The sequence below is a fragment of the Anomalospiza imberbis genome, chromosome 8, assembly GCF_031753505.1.
Source record: "Anomalospiza imberbis isolate Cuckoo-Finch-1a 21T00152 chromosome 8, ASM3175350v1, whole genome shotgun sequence".
NCBI lineage: Eukaryota > Metazoa > Chordata > Aves > Passeriformes > Viduidae > Anomalospiza > Anomalospiza imberbis.
Window position 1 is genome coordinate 9447764 of NC_089688.1, and position 18439 is coordinate 9466202.

Here is an 18439-nt window from a genome sequence, read left to right on the forward strand (position 1 = left end):
AGCAGAGCTCAAGAACATGAGCCAGAAATTTTGGCACTGCTGTGGCAGTTCATCCTCTCCCCAGATGATCAAGTTCTGCTTGTCTTGATACAGACTGGAGAGAGCAGCTCTCTCTCCCCTGTGCACCTGAAGAGACAGACAAGCAAAATATTAAACAGCTACAGATGCTGAAAGAAAAGCAACTGTTCAGTCAGCTCTTCAGGGTTTTTTCAAAGCTTTGCTTGTAGGACAAAACTGATGAGAATATCTGATGATTATTCAAAAAAAAAAAGAAAAAAGGCAAAGAAATTTTTTTCTGATAGGAGCACAGCTAAAGCTTAATCTATTTATGTAGCAAAACAGAGGCAAACTGCTGTTAATATGCTAGAGAGGCACAGAAATTTCTGCTAATCTATTAACAGGGGACAAGCTGCTCTTCTGGCACAGTGAGGGCTGACATCAAACTACCAGTCTGACAACGCTTATTGCTCAAATCCCTCACAACCCCTTTCTGCCTAAGACAGGCACTTGTCACTGTTTTATGCTTCCAAATGGCTGACACACCAGAGCAGACTACATCCTATGTCCCTTTTTTTTTTCAAGCTACAGCACAAAACTTCTCACTCACAGTCAGTGCAGTCAGTGCATGGGGCATGGTTTCATCACAGCAGGAAAAGCTTTTCCCTGCCCTGCTGGCTGAAGGGTTCTGTGGTTGGTAGGAGTTGGTGCCTCCCCATCCCTACAGCTCAGTAGTTGCCTTGTTTTGTCCTGTTCAAGCAGGCAATGCCAGCTAAGGTTCACAGCACAGATTCAGCATTCAACAGGGGAAATGGCAAAGCCCTACAAGTTTCTACCGATGGAGTAACACCACAGCACTACTCTGCACCAGAGCAGCATCCTTTCCATGGGGAAACCAAACCAAACCAAAGAAATCTCTTTTTAAACACATCCCACTGAAAGACTAGGCTTAATGGTAAAGTTCTTAAAGTGCCGAGGTTCCAGGTCACAATGTTCCCTCTTCCTATGAGCAAAGCACCTTGGGAGAACACAGTTTTATTGCAATTTCCATATCTCCATTCACAATCAAAAGAATAAAAAAGAGAAAGGAAAAGGATTTCTTTCCCTACTACCCTGCACCATACTGCAGGCACTGAGTCTGTTCCCTCCAACAACAGTGTACTTCCTCAGTGCTTTTCTAAGTGTGCTGGAAAAAGAGAATTGCAGAAGGACTCTCTCCTAACCAGGTTTACCAGGTCCAGGGAAACCCATCAAGACGTCTGTCCATTCCCAACATGCTCCCTGTACTGCAGCTCCTCCAGAGTGAAAGATAACAGCTAGCAGGAAGATCTACATGTTTCCTGAGTCATATTTTAGGCTTACAAGATGCAAAAAATCTTGGTGAGAATCTGTCCATGCGTCTTTGACAAAGATATAAGCAAGAACATTTTCCAAAGGACTGTTCTGTCAACACACCAGAGGTCATGACGAGAAATGGAGAAAGGGAGAAGCCACAGAAGAACCAGCTGTCACACAGGCTGCAATAGTCGTAGTGTGGGGAATAAAGTGGAGGCCCTTGTCCACAAGTTGTCCCCTTTGCTAATTTCATAGACATATTTTATTGGTGTCCTCCCTAACTGTGTGTCTTAATTAGCAACTCTGCAAAGTACATTAAGGGATCTGACTATCAGGTCTTCTGCTGTGACTCCACAGCTGTTGCATACAGAACAACCAGGGAACATAGACAGAGGTGTGTTTTCCTACAGAAATTAAAGCATGTCAGTAGATTTTTCAGCCTCTTTTGCAGCTGATCCCCAGTCTAAGTGGTGCCATCTGTTAACCGTGTCGTATACATGTTTTCATGAAGGAGACTAAAAGAACTAAACTAAATTCTGCTCAAAGTAGCATAATATTGATAATGAAAGAAAACCACTGCAGTGCACTGGCATCTTGTATCCAAGGGACTTTGTTTTCAGAGTGATGTCAGTGAGCAAGGGGCTGCTATGCAACTGTTCAGCTTGGCAAACCCTCGAAGCATTTCCAATCTCATGCTCTGCATCGTTCCAGTGAGACATTTACCTGTGTTGCCCCTGCTGAGCTACACTCTAACATTTGATATGCTGCTCCACTTTTACATGTGCCACGGGAGTACTTGAAAAGAGTAGATGGCCACCAAATTCAAAGCAAAGTCTGCTCTGCAATTCTCCTGGGAAAAAGTGGATTGTTATCTCCCCCCATCTACTCTTCCCTCTCCCACCAAACTTTCTACTTAACACAATTACATGCAGTATTTGACAACAGAGCTGATAAATTATGTGCTGTTTGAATTGAAAATGTGAAGGATAATAGGGATAAATATCAATGCATTCACAGATGACACAAACACATTTAATCACTTTCAAGGCTTTTTGGTTGTGCTCAGAAATGACTTGCATGAACTAATTCCTCAGTGCATTGTCTTAAAAAATTCTCTAGAGGAAAAATGGACTATGCCTAAGATGTAGATGACAGACAAGAGTGAAAACCCCACAAATTCCAAAGGGAAACCTGCCCAGCAAGGCAACAGTAGGATGCTGCCATCAGAAAAAAAAAAAAAAAAAGAAAAATACTGTGTGGTTGCAGGACAGGTTTGTGCTTCCAATTTTTTTCCCATGTCTGAAGCTCTTGCTTGCAATTTTCTAGTGCCATTTAGGGGAAACATGCACCTAGCAGGGGATGGAAAGAGTATGGAAAGAGAGCCACAAAGTCCTGAAGCCTCTCAGATGGAAACACACATGCTGTCCTCATGCTTCTCTTGTCCTCTCAACACTGACATTGCTGTCATGGCTTTTGATCTCTCTCTAGGCTTTCTGATCTCCTGGAGCACATCAGGGCCTTCCCATGGCTTTGGGGACCCTGACATGTACTAAGTTATGTTTTGCTGCCATCCCTCCCCTGCTTCCCTCAGCTGCAGGAACTGGCTGCACAGCTCCTGAAAGAGAAACTGCTCTTCAGTTTCTGACCACGAGTCACCCAGAGGCAGGAAAACAACTGCAACTACAGAGAAGCTGCATACATCCTGTATTTTTAACAGGATTCAGTACAGGATGCTTTAGGCCATGGATCATGGAGTTATTTCTGGTGCCTGCCCTTGAGATTTGGTCTGCAAGTGGGAACACAGGACTGCCTGGCAAGAAACTGCATCTCAAAATCCTTTTAGGGGTGAGAACTGGCTTTAAAAGGAACAACCATCACAAGTGCTTGATTTCACAAGAGACAACTAATCCTGCAGGCAGATTTTCTTTTTGCGAGCTGTGCTTACTGGACTGACTCTCCTCAGCGAGGCGAGTGTTTGTTAGCTAACAAACTTAGTGTTTGCTAGCAAGGTGAGCAAGGTGCGGCTGCAGGGAAGCACCGGGGGGTGGCCTCTCCTGGCACACCATGGCCTGGCACTGGCCAAAACTGAAGAGCACCCGTGGAGAAGCTGTCCCATGGAATCTGCCCGCAGTTACTGCTCAGGGCCCCGCTGTCGGGCTCAGCAGCACCAGAGCCACACAGCCAGGCTCTGCTCAGCGTGGCAACAATTCATGCCATGACATTTCCAGCAACTCCAACATACTGCCGTGCAACAGAGGGACAGGAGGAACCCTGTGCCTCGAGGGACAGGGAGGAACCCTGTGCCTCGCTGCACAGCTCGGAGAAATAAGAGCCAAAACCAGAGCCGAGCCAAATGGTTCCTTTCTCTGCAACTCATGACAAGCAAATATTTTGAGGTCAGGAAAAACCAAGCTTTTGCTGTCTAGAGGCAACCAGTTGTCTTCTATAAACGTGTCATTTTGTATTGAGTCCTGTGCAAATTGGAATGAGACAGTTCCAGACATCTTAAAAGAAAAAATGGAAGCATCAAAAAAAATTATATACCCCTACTAGCTATGTGCTGATCCAAATTAAACCATATTTATGTCTTTGAGAATGAAAAATGTATTATTTGTATCATTTACTTATCACATAAAAATACCGTGGGGTATATTTATGGCACAAATTCTTTAATTTTGAATAAATGAAAAATATTCATAGTATTAGAGTTGGAGCTGAGCAGCATAATAAGGCATTGAAGTACACTTTTCACCTGTTGGCACCTCTTTTTAAGGCTAGAAATTAAAATGTTGAAAATAGAAAGCATCGATATTCTTGAAGGTTATATCCAAAAGGCTCGGTAACAGTATGTAAGTAGAGAATTAATGTCATAATGAACATAAAAATCTCACATTTTTAGACGAAAAAGCTTGGAAAGCAAATGATGCACATTTGTTCATTACAACTTAATTAGCAACAGCCTGATATTAAGGACCAGCAGTAATACTGAATGCAAATTGAAGACTGCTTGTGGGTTTATCTATACTTATATATATATTTATCTATATCTATCTGTGTATATATATATATATATATATCTCGAGTAATTGCCAATAAGTGTTGAAATAAAGACTGTTAAAATGCTTCTGGGATTTGAGTGAAGGAGTAATGTCTCCATTTTAAACCTTGTTTCAAAATAACTCTCACTATTTATTTCTGAGAAAAAAAAATCTGAACATAAGTTTGATTAAAATCATCTTTCCTTAAATTTCCAGCTTTTCTTTACTGAGTTAGCAAAGAGAAGAGAAAAGAAAGAAGGAGGACATTTTCTGGCAGTTTCTGCATTTCTCACTTGTATTTATTAAGAAGTGAAAGGCACCTAAGTGTTCATAGGTACCATGTACAATTAAAAGTTGTTTAAATGCATGGGATAAATGATAGATTATTTGAGGTAGGTGACACCCCACAGATGTAAAGGCAGGTAATGATCCACACTGACAAGCCTGCAATAAAGCTCTTCTAAGCAATGCAGAAGGCAGCAGTACAAACCACGTCACCAGAAGTCTTGTCCCCAGGAGAGCTGCAGCTCAGCTGTGCAGACCAAGACCACCTGCCTGTCCCTCAGCAGTTGGATCTCAGGGCTCTGAAACTCCCAGTACACACGGCCACCTTATTTTGACTTTGTTTTTCATTTGTAAGCAAGAGAGGATTTTTCTTCTGTACTGTTCACCACTACTTGTTAAGGATTATTTAACCCTTATTCAGTAAGTACACTGCACAATATTTTTCTGATAAAGGTCAAATAGAAATGACAGGAAAGTAAATGACAGAACAATCCCCCTCTGTTGTTTTGCATGAATATTCTCAGTGCAAATCAGACATCAGACAGCTCAGAAATAACCACAAAGTGTTAAACAAAGCTCATGCCTGCCAAAATCTGAACAGACACTCTTTTTCCAGACCTTACATGCAGCCAGTTACCTGATTCACCTTGCTGGTCTGCTCTGGATGTTTTGATGCCATTTTAATATTTTACTGGAGCTGGCAGTAACCTACTTCAAATGCAAGTGACCCCAGAGAGAGCTATGGTCACAACATTGAGAAGTAAAGAGTGTTTTTGGCTCTTAATGAGTTAAGTGACAGTCTGGCAGAGAGATGGTGGTAGAACTTCAATAAGGAAGATCAGAACACAATTATGCATGGCCAGAAATGTATTCAGTAATAATCCATCATGCTGTCTCTGGCTACTTTGCATGCAGAAAGATCATCTGCTTTAATCTTCCCAGTTTCCAGACCCACACTGAGCATCATATATTATGCAAAAAGGTACTCTGGGTGGCACCACCGAGCTCACCACTGCAGTAGCTCTATTGTTGAAAGGTTTTTTTTTATTTCCCACACCCTCCCTCACCAAGTCTATACTAGGCATCCCCTTTCAGAGAATCGTTTTAAAGTATTTCTGTCTCAAAGGAGAGGTTCTTGCTACTCACTGTTTCTCCTCATATCCTGCAGCCACACAGAGATCCTTGCTTCCTCCTGCTCACACACATGCCTCTGTCCATCACTGCCTTTCTCCTGTGCTGCAGAAAAGTAACCAGCAGGATGCAGACCTTTGCATTCCCTCCCACATGAACGATTCAGTAAATTCACCCTGGATGGCTCCCAGGATAGGTTTTTTCTGTTTGTTTGTTTTTAAATCAATTTCTACTGGACACAGTGCATGTGTGGTAGAGAAAAACAGTGTCCTTCAGCAGCATTCAGGGAGTTTGCTCTACCAAACAAAAAGCATTTTCTGCAAGCAAATGTCCTGGATAACAGTCTGTGCTAAAAGGAGGGGCCAGAGAAGGACAGTCAGGGCTCATTACAGGCTTCCCTCTCGTCCAAACTCCTGCACCTGCTCCTGCAGAGGTCAGGGACGGATGTCTGTCTGCTCACAGCAGGCTTGGGGACAGATCCTCACATGGACTAAATGGTCACAGTTCCCTGAGAGTGCAAGGCATTGCACCATGCTACACCTGGTGAGGAGCTGGCCTTAATTCTCGCTTCTTTTGTTCGGAGCCCTGTACATTTATCTGACATATTCCTAAAACTGCTTGTGAGAGCAGAGTGCAGCTTCATTTACTTCCACAGCATTGCCTCAGACTTTCAGGGAGAGAAGAGGAGCTTGTGCCTGACTCGTCCCAGGCTGGAATGATTTCTGTGAGTGCAGAAGGGCTGGGAGCTCCCCCGTGAGCGCCACTGAACCGACGTGCCCGGGTGCCCACCTGGGCTAGGTGGCAGTGCCTTGCCAGGGGCCAGCATGGCATGGAGCCAGCTCAGGCTCCCCACACCTCCTCTGACAAGGACAGCCTGACTCAGGAGATGACTTTTCTTCTTCTTGTGTTAGCAGGGAGCTAAAAGCTCCCGAGGGACTCTTTATAGAAAGTGCTTTTGAACCTCTGCTTCAGCATAGATAGTTCCCATTTAAAGCTGAAGATGGACCTTTTATCAGAAGATGTGACAGGCTTTCTTAAGGGTAACTGTCACAGGTAGAGGTATAAAAAGAAGAAAAACCCCCTTTTCTCTATTGTTTCAGTTTTTCTGTAATTTTACCAAGCATTCAGAGGGTGAGATAATGCCAGATACATCTGTCTTTGGTGTTTTTAGTTATGTATCATCTTGAAATCTAAGTGCTCAGGCAATATGCGATTACATCCTGAAAAACTTCCACCTCCTCAAGCTTCTCTCTCATTTTTCTTTTATTTAATCTCAAATGAGTTCAAGCAACTTCTGATTTTGCATTTATCTAGATCAGCGGTACAGAAGAAAAATAGACTTCTATAATTTAAGAACTGGTAATAACATTACAAGTAAAATTAAAATCTCTAAATCAGGATGAGTACTGAATTAGGAACAGGGAATAGATGATCATAATTTTCTGAGTATAAGAAGGTGTTTCAAATTATCTCTTTGAAATATTACTATTACTTTTCTTGTGTATGCTCTGGTCATGGAAGGGAGTATTTCAAAGCCTATTTGTCCTTAAAATTATATCCAACAATAAATCTACCTGCACATAATGATCAAATGTCAGTGTAAAATCCCTACCAAAAGGGTTATTTTGCCCTCACATGAGGAACCACTTCACTCCTAAGCAAAAAAAAAAAAAAAACAAAACAAAACTAACAAGTCTCCAGAACAAACTTGCCCCAACACCAAAATCCCAGCAAATACTGCTGAGATAAGAATATTTAGTAGAGGTTTAAGTTCCATAGACCTCAAACCTCTGTTTCCAGAATGCAGAACAGACAGTAGCTTGTGCTTTAACAGAGGTGGAGATTTCTCTGATACTGCAAAGATGACTGTCATTCAAAAGGAGATCAGAGCATGCTCAGCTAGTCCTGTGCAGGTGAACACATGCAAACTCTTGCAGCTCACTGGATGCTGTGTGGAGACTCAGTTGGATATATTATCCTAATTTAGGTGTTCTGCTGATGCAACTGCACGGCTGCCACCTGACTCAGAGCACGGGCCAAGCCTGCTCCCCTTACACACTAAGTGGCTTAAAGCAGCCAAAACCCAAATGGCCCAGATAGGAACATGCCTTTGAAACCTGCTTGAGTTTTAAACCTTAACTTGGCCTATCAGAACAGAACTAACACTTTGCACCTTTGGTTTTCATCCAAACCAATCTGAAACACACAGATTTCTATCAGGATTTTGAAATGGAAGTTTCCTTTAGCAACTGCGTTAGCTACATCACATACACATGGAATCATTGGGGCAGGTACATCCCCTGGTAGGGGATGTGTAGGTCTTTTCCTGATATATTTGCTGTGACTTTTTCTTCAATAAATTCTACTTTCTCCTGTTTCTTTGATTAGCTATAGCTGTTACCGCACAATCTGTTTGGCTTTGTCCTCCCTGCTGTGTTTGAAAAAATGGCTGCCTTGCAGAAAGCACAAAAAAATCACGTATTTGTGATGCTGGTGCTTAGTCTTTAGTCAAAGAAGTGTAGGTATCCTGGTAAGTTTTAACCTCAGTTATTTCTATCTCTTGCATAAAGCATTTAGCCTTGTTTATTTGCAGAATCAGTGCTTCAGAAAACTCAGAGTACTACCTGGGTGAGGAAATAAGAAGAAATTTACTTCTTCAGAGTGCCCATTTCTGGTGCATTACTGTTTCCCTCTTTCCCTCTTCCCTTTTCCCAGGGAAAACCCATAGCCTCTGCTTATGGGCTGACTTGGTCCCTGTGCTCTGGGCAGGGCACTTAGCTGTGTAACAGCTGCACAGCTTCAGGGTACAAATGAAACCCAAGAATGGAGTTACAGAACTAATCTTCTTATTAAAAAATTACATCACTTAACAACACCTTTTGCACAGAGTAGTCCAACTATTTCAGCTTTCAAGAAAGTTAAATTCTACAAAGAGTGATTTGAATTCAGCCCTCCAGATCTCAGAGAGAAGGAAACCCATGTGCCACCCAGTGTCGCAGGAGAGCTGCAAAGCACTGGCTGAACCAGGCAGTGGGGAAGGGGAGTCAGTTTTAATCCCAAACAACCAATCCAGATTACTCTTTCTGCCATAAAACTTGGTAACAATGTGCAACAGCAAAAGCCCAAGTAAATTTTAGGTCACTTATGAATATAGCATGAAACAGAAGCACATTTGGATGAACTGTACAAATGAGAAAATAGAGACACTGGAGTGGGCATGGATGGTCTCTCCCTATCTAAATGATACCTCATAAGATCCCAGTTTCAGTGCTCAAAGAGAAAGATATAATTCCTTTAAAAGGTGTTAGATGACACTAAACTAGAAACCTAATCCACCTCAAAACTTCAACTGTTTCTCCCCAAGGAGACAATCAGTCATGAAAACCTCAGGGAGAGTGCAATAAATACCCCTCACAATGAGCAGAAAACCATGCTATTACTAAGACAGTGAAATGTCATAACACAGGCAAATTTAAAAATTATAAAGGCAATGCAGGAGCCTTTCCCTTTTAGAAGGGATCTTCCCATTTCTGTTCCCTCAAACACAGGGAAGAACAGTGATTTCCCAAAAACATTTCCCTGTGGCACGCTCTGTGTTTGGCTGGCCTGACAGCTCATATGGGAAAAACCCTAAGGTTGACAGTGAGTTACTTCAGTAAACATGTTTGTATTATACTTGGCTTAATATGGGCCATTTTCTTAATTTTAAGAAAAGAACCATGGATTAAAAGAGGTGAGAGTAGTGAGGAAGCACTTCATTTATGCTCCACCTCACTGTGTTTGCTCAAGGGGCCATGTTGGCACCTTTCAGTCAGCTCTCATCACACGGTGCACACCCTGCCTTTGGTGTTTCACCTCTGCTTAACTGGGAAAACATTTCCATCATGATATGGAGGAACACAACGCGAGTGTTATTAGAAACCCTGGTCAATGTGGAGCATGTGATGTTATGTCCTGTATCACAGAAAGTGAAAAGTACATTTTACATCCTCAAGGCTGTTATTTGCCTTCTTTTTTGCTCTTCCATATATTAATGATTTAACTAAGGTATTTCTCCTTTAGAGGGTAGAGCAAGTGACATCAAAAGAAACCGAAACAACACCAGGAAATTAGTAACTTTTGCATCTTTCCAGACAGCAGTACAGGTCACACATATAGTGAAAAACCTAAACAAGCTGCAAGAACTGTTATGTTTAACGAAGTGAAGGACTGGATGGATTATTCTTCTAGCTAGGTCATAAGTATATGATATTTCACACCCTATCTGGTACACAGTTGGAGTTTGCTCTCCTCTAGGAAAAGGAGTCAAGTATCTTCTATGTCTTGCACTATTTGTACTGAAGGGGTCAGATGTTAAACCACTCATGCTGGAGCACTAGCTGCTTGAAGTACATTCATTATGGATATCATCTTGCCAGTGGCCAAGGTTTGATAAAGGTCAGTTGACCTTCCTGAGAATACCTCAAGCAGCAGAGACAGCAAAGAAAAACCAACCCACACAAATTCACAATTCTTTTAGTAGAGCCACTTGTCAAGAGATACAAAAGAGTTTGTTGGGAGGAAATGCTTCCCCTGCAGAAACTCTCAGGCTCAAAGATCTGGGAAAGCACTGCTCTGGCAAAAGACGGCTGTTTACAGAGCATTACCTACCAGGCAAGGATTGCATAGGGATGTAAGGATGTACATGTGAAATCTAATTACTACCTGGAACAGAACAAGAACCTGAGGAGAATGCCTGCGTGAGCTGAGCTCTTGATAACAGAAGAGGGCGTGCAGCTTGCTCATCATTCTGGTGACAAAATCAGTCTTCTCTGCCTACACTTGGCAAGAGCCTGCCAAGATCAATGCAGAGACTCCCACTGACTAGGAGAGGCTGGAACTCATGGATTCAAATGAGAATTGCACTTCAGGAGGAGCATCATTTCATGCTTTGAATGTAATATAAACAGTGAAATAAAAATCACTAACAGAGATTTGAAACAATTGCTGTTTTTTATGCAGCAGCACTTGCCCATACCTGAAAGCTTCAAGCACTGCTTAGATGCATTCCTAGTGCCTTTTTACTAAAGTGAGTTTAATTCTGTCACTGTGGCATTTGGCTCTTACTGAAGAGCTGAGGTTTAAAGAGAGCTCACTATCTGCTGAGAACAACGTTCTTCTTATGAAGGCAGAGATTTTTGTACAAGAAGCCACGCTTTTTCTACAAACAGATATTCACATACCCATCTGCAACAAAAATCCAACCACATTATGGATGGGGAAGGCAAAGGCATGTACAGCTGTGGCACAGCATATGGCTACACATGCTGCAACAGACATATAAGAGGAGGGAGAAAAACCTCCAAAGTTTCTGGAAATCTTTCCTAAACTAGCAAGACCGTTCTCTCCAGCACTAGAGACTGCATGTACAAACCTAGGCAGGCAATAACACAAAGAAGTGCCTAGGAAAAAATTGGGGGCATCCAGGAAGACAAGACACCCAGGAAGCATGAGCGTCTTTCCTATTTGAGATACGTCTTGATCATCTCCACCATCTTTCTAGCTCTTTGTTATAGAAAAGTTAAACTACAATTTGGTCACTGAAGGTTGACAGAGACCCAAACTGTCTTAATAGGAAAACATGCATTGCAACAGAAGCAGCAGCAGCAGCAGCAGCAAAAGACTGGTTATTGCTATCAGTGTCACACGAGGTTGAGCACTCCTCCAGCATTGTGACAAAATGTACATTCTTTGACAGGAATTCTGTATGAAATCCTCACTGTCTTTTCCTTTTTTCGTGCTGGTAGAAGCTCATCAAAGGCTTCAATTAAAAATCACTTCGTTTGGGAGGGCAGAGACTTAAAAACCCTCTTCCATTTTGCCTTATCCATTGGGACCAGGTTTCAATCTGTTCCAAATAACAGAGCACAATGGAGCATTTGTAAGTGTACTTTATCTTTTATAAATAAATCTGACAGCATTAGAGATAAATCCACAGTCCCTTGAGGGTGAGATCAGTACACAGTTGCATGTTTGTATGAGTGTACACCTACCATTAGTCTGAAAAAATCAGAACCTGCTGACATAATGGGTAGTTGTGATCAAGGCAGAATAAAGCTTTCCACCCAGTTCCTAAATTTTTCTGTCGCCATTAATCATCTCTGTTTGGAACAGTGTTTCTTGTTTACTAGCAAACAAGTGCCTGTAGACAGGCTAAGTATTTCTCTCTCAGTGCTACAGTACGCTCATACCAGGATTCAAACCTGAACTGCCAGCGAGAGAGATGCTTTTCCCCCTTCCCTCTCCCACAAAGTCAATGTGCCTTTTGTACAGCTGTCTTTCCGTGACACAGACCAGCAGGGCTCGCCTAAGGGCCCTGTCCTAAGGGTCTCCTCTTTCCTTGACACAGGCTTGGATTAACGAGCAGCCCTCCCTGCACTGAGCCAGCACAATTAATCAGCATCCCTGGATGTTGCCAACACCTGCTCAGGTGCACTGCCAAGGTCACAGCTCTGCTCTGCATCCTGATGGCAAGAGAGCAAAGCACAGGGTGTTAGTCTGCTGAAAGCCCCGCATTTGTCACCCTGCTCCTTGCAGGTTGTGCTGAAGGTATCCATCTTCCTGCTTGCACCGAACTGAGCTGATAAACAACGCACCTCTGAGAGCTGGAGGAGGACAGGGAAAGGCTAAAACTGAAACAGAGTGCAGCTGATGGTATAATGGCAGCTCTCTGGCAGATGCCTTTGGAGGTTAATTACCTTTCCAAAGAGTAATGATTCATCTTTTCACCCATACCACAATATCCTGCAATGCTAATTCTCATTTTGGAGACAGGAAAACTAATGACAGAGAAAAGGTTTTATATATATAACTCTAAGGAAAGGATAAATTCGCCATAATGGGGTACTAGACTCCATCAATAAAAACTCCTACCAAAAGATCACAACTCAGAGTATTCCCAGAACATAAATATTTTGTAGGATACACCATCATTAGCAAAACCCATCAAGCTTTTGTTTCAATAAACAGCATCTGCCAGGAGCATCTTCTCTGAAACAGACAATATTAAACAAAATTTGGTCTCTCATTTATTAAATGGGCAGCCTTCTGGGCTCATGTCTCAGGAGCCTTCCAAAAGCTCTAAAAAACAAAGAGACCTTTTGAAAGAGGCTCATCTCATCTGCTGCAAGATTTTACATCTTAAATACTCTAACAGGTGTTATGAAAGTACCAATGTTTTGGATCTGCTGAGTGATGCTCCTGAATGCCTCAGCTATACTAAGCAACTGCATACCCACCTTACTGTCTTAGCAATAGAAAGGAACTTTTATTTTTTTTTTTTTGCTGTTAAAGAAAGTAAGTAAACGAAGGGAGAAAAACCAGCTGTGAAGGGAGTCAGGTACGAAGGCTTCAGTGTAGGAGCAACTTATCCTATCCATATCCTAACTTAGCTGTGGGAATAATGGCCAGCCCTAGCCAGGTCCTTGGGCTCCCAACAGTCTGCTAGCAAGACAGAGGGAAAAAGCACCTGGAAAAAAAGATATTTTCCTCCTTCTCTGTGAGATGCAGAGAAATAAGCAAAGAGCAAGTAGAAACCCCAGGGTTGTTGCTGCTCTTGGTAGGGACTGAACCAGTGATCCCAAAATGCAAGGTTCCTTCTTGATTCTTTAATTCCTTAATTTACTACTCATTAAAACACCTGGTTAAAATGCCTATTAGCTTATTTTCTGCTCATGCTTACCTCAAATATTTTGTGGTGTTAAAAAAAAGATTAAAATGTTAGCAGCCAAAATATGATGTATCTCATGACAAAATTTCCTCAAGTCAAAAATCCATAAGCTGAACACTATCAAGTTTTCCCTGACCTTGTGTTTTTTTTGGCTAGGTTTGTTCTGTCCTCACTGTGCTGCTGCTGTGCTGTACAGCTCCATGCCTGAAAGCCACTGGTGTGTCTGTCACAGAATCATAGAATAGCTTGATTTGGAAGGGACCAACCTAGTTCCAACCCCTCTGCCAAAGGCAGGGACACCTCCCACTAGACCAGGCTGCTCAAAGCTCCATCCAGCCTGGCCTTGAACTCTCCCAGGGATGGAGCATCCACAGCTTCTCTGGGCAACCTGTTCCAGTGCCTCACCACCCACACAGTGAAGAATTTCTCCCTCATATCTGATCTAAAACTGCCCTCCTTCAGTTTAATGCTGTTAACTCTTGTCCTATCACTACATGTCCTTGTAAAAAGTCTCTCTCATCTTGTTGGTTACCTTTAGGTGCTGCAAGGCTTCTCCAAAGTCTCCCTGGAGCTTTCTCTTCTCCAGGCTGAGTAACACCTACTTTTTCAGCTCATTTCCATGGGAGAGGTGCCCCATCCCTCTGGCCATCTCTGTGGTCTCCTCTGGCCTCTTTCCAACAGGTCCACATCCTTCTTATGCTGGGGACCCCAGATCTCAGTGAAGTACTCCAGGTGGGGGCTCACCAGAACAGAGTGGGGGGAAGAATGACCTCCTTCAAGCTGCTGCCCTCAGTGCTTTGAATACAGCCCCAGACATAGCTGGCTTTATGGACTGCAAACACTGCCAGGTGCTTCTTGTCAACCAACACTCCCAAGACCTTCTCCTCAGGGCTGCTCTCAACCCCTTCTCCATCCAGCCTGTATTTGTGCTTGGGATTGCCCTGACCAAGGAGAAGGACCTTGTCCTGGCCTTGTTGAACTTCATGGCCAGTGAAGACTGAGGGAGAAAAAGTCCTTGAGGACCTCATATGACTTTATATCCTGGGAAACCAGGTCTCCCATTTCCTTCCAGAGAGTGTCCACATTTTCCCTAGTCATCCTTTATATTACTTTATATATTTTTTAATATTTTGTTTGTTTTTAAAGAGAGAGCTAAAAACTAAAGTCATCCTAAAAACACCTTTGAAATACAATTTTTCAACTAACTCTAGCCATGCTGAAATAGTCATTGCAGTACCACAGGCAGAAGGCTTTACCTTTTCAGTTGCTGGAGTGGCAGGATTGAAATGTCCTCTAACTCATGGCTGAAAATGATAGAAAAATCAATACAAACCTAGTGAAAAGAAGGCAGTCCCATTACAAGAAAGTAATTTTCAGGCTCTCCTGTGGTACTAGTTTCCAGAAAGAAAGACATAGCATGTGGTGGGTAACACTCTGCCAGCTGAAAAATTTTATGTCAAATATTCCCATTAGAAATTTATTTTAAATTAGTGCAATTTATGTTGAGAAGCTTGAAAGACCTGGTGTCATGTCCAAGCACTTCCCTGGACTTTCCAGCGAGCAGATTAAGGCCAGACCTATGCCCTGAAGAAAACTGTGAGAAATGAGAGGCAAAAAGGCAAAAGCCAAACATTTCAGCAGCGCCTGTTGATTCTCTCTGCCTCAGGATTGGTTGGTCCCTGCCAGGGCACATCAGCAGTGCCAGCTGATGGCAGTGCCACCCCTCCAGCCTTCACCCCACGGCCTCTCTGAGCTGCTGCTTCTGCGCCTCTGGCCCTGGGTGACCAGACTGTGACAGACAGAGCCAGCAGCACTGCGAAGAACAAACCCAGACTGCAGGTTTCATACTGGGAAAGCTGATCCACAGCTCACGTGTCTTTGCAGGGTGTTATGTTCCACAGTTCTCTTCCCTGTGCTTTAGGCACCTGTGCTGCTCTGAAGGACATTTCTCTCAGCAGTGAAGCTCACCTTGGATGCTGCTTTCATAACATTTCAAAATGGTCTGATTCCCTCATGGACACGTGAGTGAACAGGTCTCCTTTCTGAGGCACTGGGGAACGTCAGGAGAGCCTTCTCCAGCATTAACTCTTTCTGATTTTGCAAATCCTCCAGAGATAACGAATAGGAGCTTTCGTCTGGCTCTGCAGATGGATTAGCGAGCAGCAGCTCCCAAATATTTTAAATTCAAGTAATATTAAACTCAGGTTAAACTCAGTGCTGCAGAAAAGAAATCAATAATGTTTTTCCATGTTGATTTTTCTTTCCTCTCATTTCATTCCTCTCCTACAGCTGCTGCAGGGATACTGACTGCAGTATCTCAGATACCATACTGCAGCTGGCAGCATAACCTCACTTATGACATGCTCAGAAACAGATGTTTTTCTTCACATCTACCCTTCCTCTCCTACCTTTGGAGCAGAATAATGAGATACTCTGCAGCTCTGGTTCAGAGCATGGTTATTAAACAGCCAGGGAAAATGACGCTGGCACAGCACACAGTATCACTGAATTACTCTGGAAGGTGGTGATGAGAAAATACATCTGCTTTGAAGGAGAAAAATGGCCTGTTTTCAGTCAAGAGCTCTTTCCTGTTAAACAGCCCAGCCCATCAGCAAAGTGTTTGCTAGTGTACACAGCAATTTGTAGGCCACACAGAGGGCAGCAGTTTGTGCCTAGAAGCTGTCACACACCTCCCATGGTGGATGTATCTACCTAAGGACTGTTCACATGATGAAGAATTTATGAGCTGTGATTATTGGGGATTTGTTGTTCTTTTTTTTTTTTTTTTTCCTCCTGCTTATCTTTAGAGAAATGAAGCAAAATAATATAGTTTTCCCTGCAGTTTCTTCTGTGCAGGATGTTGATTAAAGCTCTGTTGCTCAGCAAGTCTTACCAGACCCTTCCTGTGTGCTCATTCTTGAGAGGCAGAGCACTGCTTTCCAGAGACATTGGCTAATTGCTTCGCTTGGAAGTTTGTTTAGCATGCCATCGAAAACTCCTCATTGGAGGAAGGGAAAGGCTGACTTGCACAAGCCCCTCCATATTAGCCTGAACTCGCCAACTTTTTGGAAAATCCCATATCTCCAAATCAATCACCTGCATAATTTAATAAAAATTATTTTAAATCCTTTTCAATATAAAATTATTAAAAATTTAAATAATAACATGTATTAATTTTATGATGTTTTGTGACACAGGAGATTCCATTTCCTCAAATGAAGGTTCTCCCTAATGGAAGTGGTCATAGCAGAAGCTCCATGATCCTCCTTGACAGAAGCAAGCAGAAAATGGTGGGCTCCTGCTTCCTCACCATAATTACCTAGCAAGGAGAGCCCGTGAGCAGAGCAACATTACCCTTCCTCTTCCTCACGTGCTGGCTGTGCTATTACAGCCAAGGAAAGCTGTCACTGGTGACACAGCATACAGAATGTGGCTTTCAGATTCTCACCCAGTCATGAGGGATGGCCACAGACACAGATGCTCGTGTCCTGCAGCTTGGGATGGTCCCTGGAGGCTGTCTGGAGCTTCTCAGGTCCCTAGGACTATCCAGGATGGTAGGAAGTTTTAAACTTGAGTGAAATAAGCAAATAAAGTGGAAGATTTGATCCCCACTGTCAGCTGGGCAGCACCAAGACGAAACCCAGAAGGATGTAGTTGTAGGGTGCAGACATCAGGATGTTGTCTGTTTCTCTCTCTTTTACCTGTTGTGCTCTCTGTCACTGTACTTCCAAGGTCCCTCCTAAGTACATGCACCTTCCCACATGAAAGATGAAACCAGCTCTGGTAAGTCATTTGTCAAATGTCACATGGATGTTTGCATCAGCCCCCAAACTATCCTTCTTTCTGCATTTAAACCATGGGCTGAATAAACTAAGCCTGCCTGTATCCTAGACAACAGCTTCAATGAACTGCAGCTGAAGGCAGGAAAAGGCAGGCAGGGATGAAGCATAACTCAGACCTGTACCTAACTTAAAATGGATTTGGGCCAGCTCTCCTCAGCCTAAGCCTTATCCAGTGTCTAATCAATCTGGAGCATTTCTTTATTGGTTCATAGATGGGTCTTTTATGCAATCTGCCAAGAACACCAGGCTATGTATCTCAGTTTAAGAGATTATAAATAAATAGAAGTGCCTCTTTCTGCTCTTTCAGACAGGAAAAAAAAATACAGAAGAAAGAGTTAGTACTGCTCTGTGGCAAGTTAGAAGCAAAAAGGAGAGCCTCCAAAACTAATTCCAAACAAAATCCTAAAACTCATTCTTAACACAATCATTCAAAAGACATTATCCTTTTTTCTTATCCTCACATCAACCACCAGATCACATGGTCTATTTTGCAAGTTTCCTTTTGTTTTCCTAGCATCTATATACACTGCTGCTATGTTTTTCAGATATTCTGATCTTTCTGCATGCAAATAAATACGTGTGTTTCTATAAGAAGAGATTCTTACATCCAGAGACTTCTTGACTCCAAAATTAAACTTTAAGAAAAATTATAAGGCATGGAATAGAACTAAAGTAACGGGCATTGCTGTCCTAAAATGGTCATTCTTACAAATGAACTTGAAGATATGAAAACAGAATCCCTTCTTAAATATGAACTTCAATTTAAGATGTCCTCAAGGGAAAAAAAATCAGGGATACAGAACTAAAAAGACCACATTATTATTCATTTGGAAGGAAAAACTGAGAAAAAAATCCCAGGTACTCCACAGACTGGTGAGCTGGTGCAGTAAAGGAGCCAGGTGTTGCTACAGCCACTTTGCAGAGGGACAGCGAGGGAGAGTCAGTAGACAGACAGAGCTCTCCATGAAGGCAAACAGCCAGAAACAAAGGGCAGGTTTTCATCCTTTCCTATAACCATTAGGAGAAACACACTCTTCACTGTCCTCTTCTTTGATTGTTTTAGAACATGATAGGCTATAACATCAGCTTTTTTGCCAGGTGTC

General features: G+C 42.6%; 1 protein-coding gene and 1 long non-coding RNA gene across 7 annotated transcripts in view; both read right to left on the reverse strand.

The window, feature by feature from the left end:
- Positions 1 to 6082, reverse strand: part of LOC137478560 (uncharacterized) — a 31874-nt gene extending 25792 nt beyond the window's left edge. Inside the window, exon 1 of the long non-coding RNA XR_011001651.1 lies at positions 5802 to 6082. This is a non-coding gene — a long non-coding RNA (uncharacterized lncRNA). The remainder of the gene's footprint in view (positions 1 to 5801) is intronic.
- The window catches only part of CDHR1 (cadherin related family member 1), a 341860-nt gene that overhangs the window by 108784 nt on the left and 214637 nt on the right, over positions 1 to 18439 (reverse strand). The gene's annotated exons all lie outside the window — the stretch shown is intronic.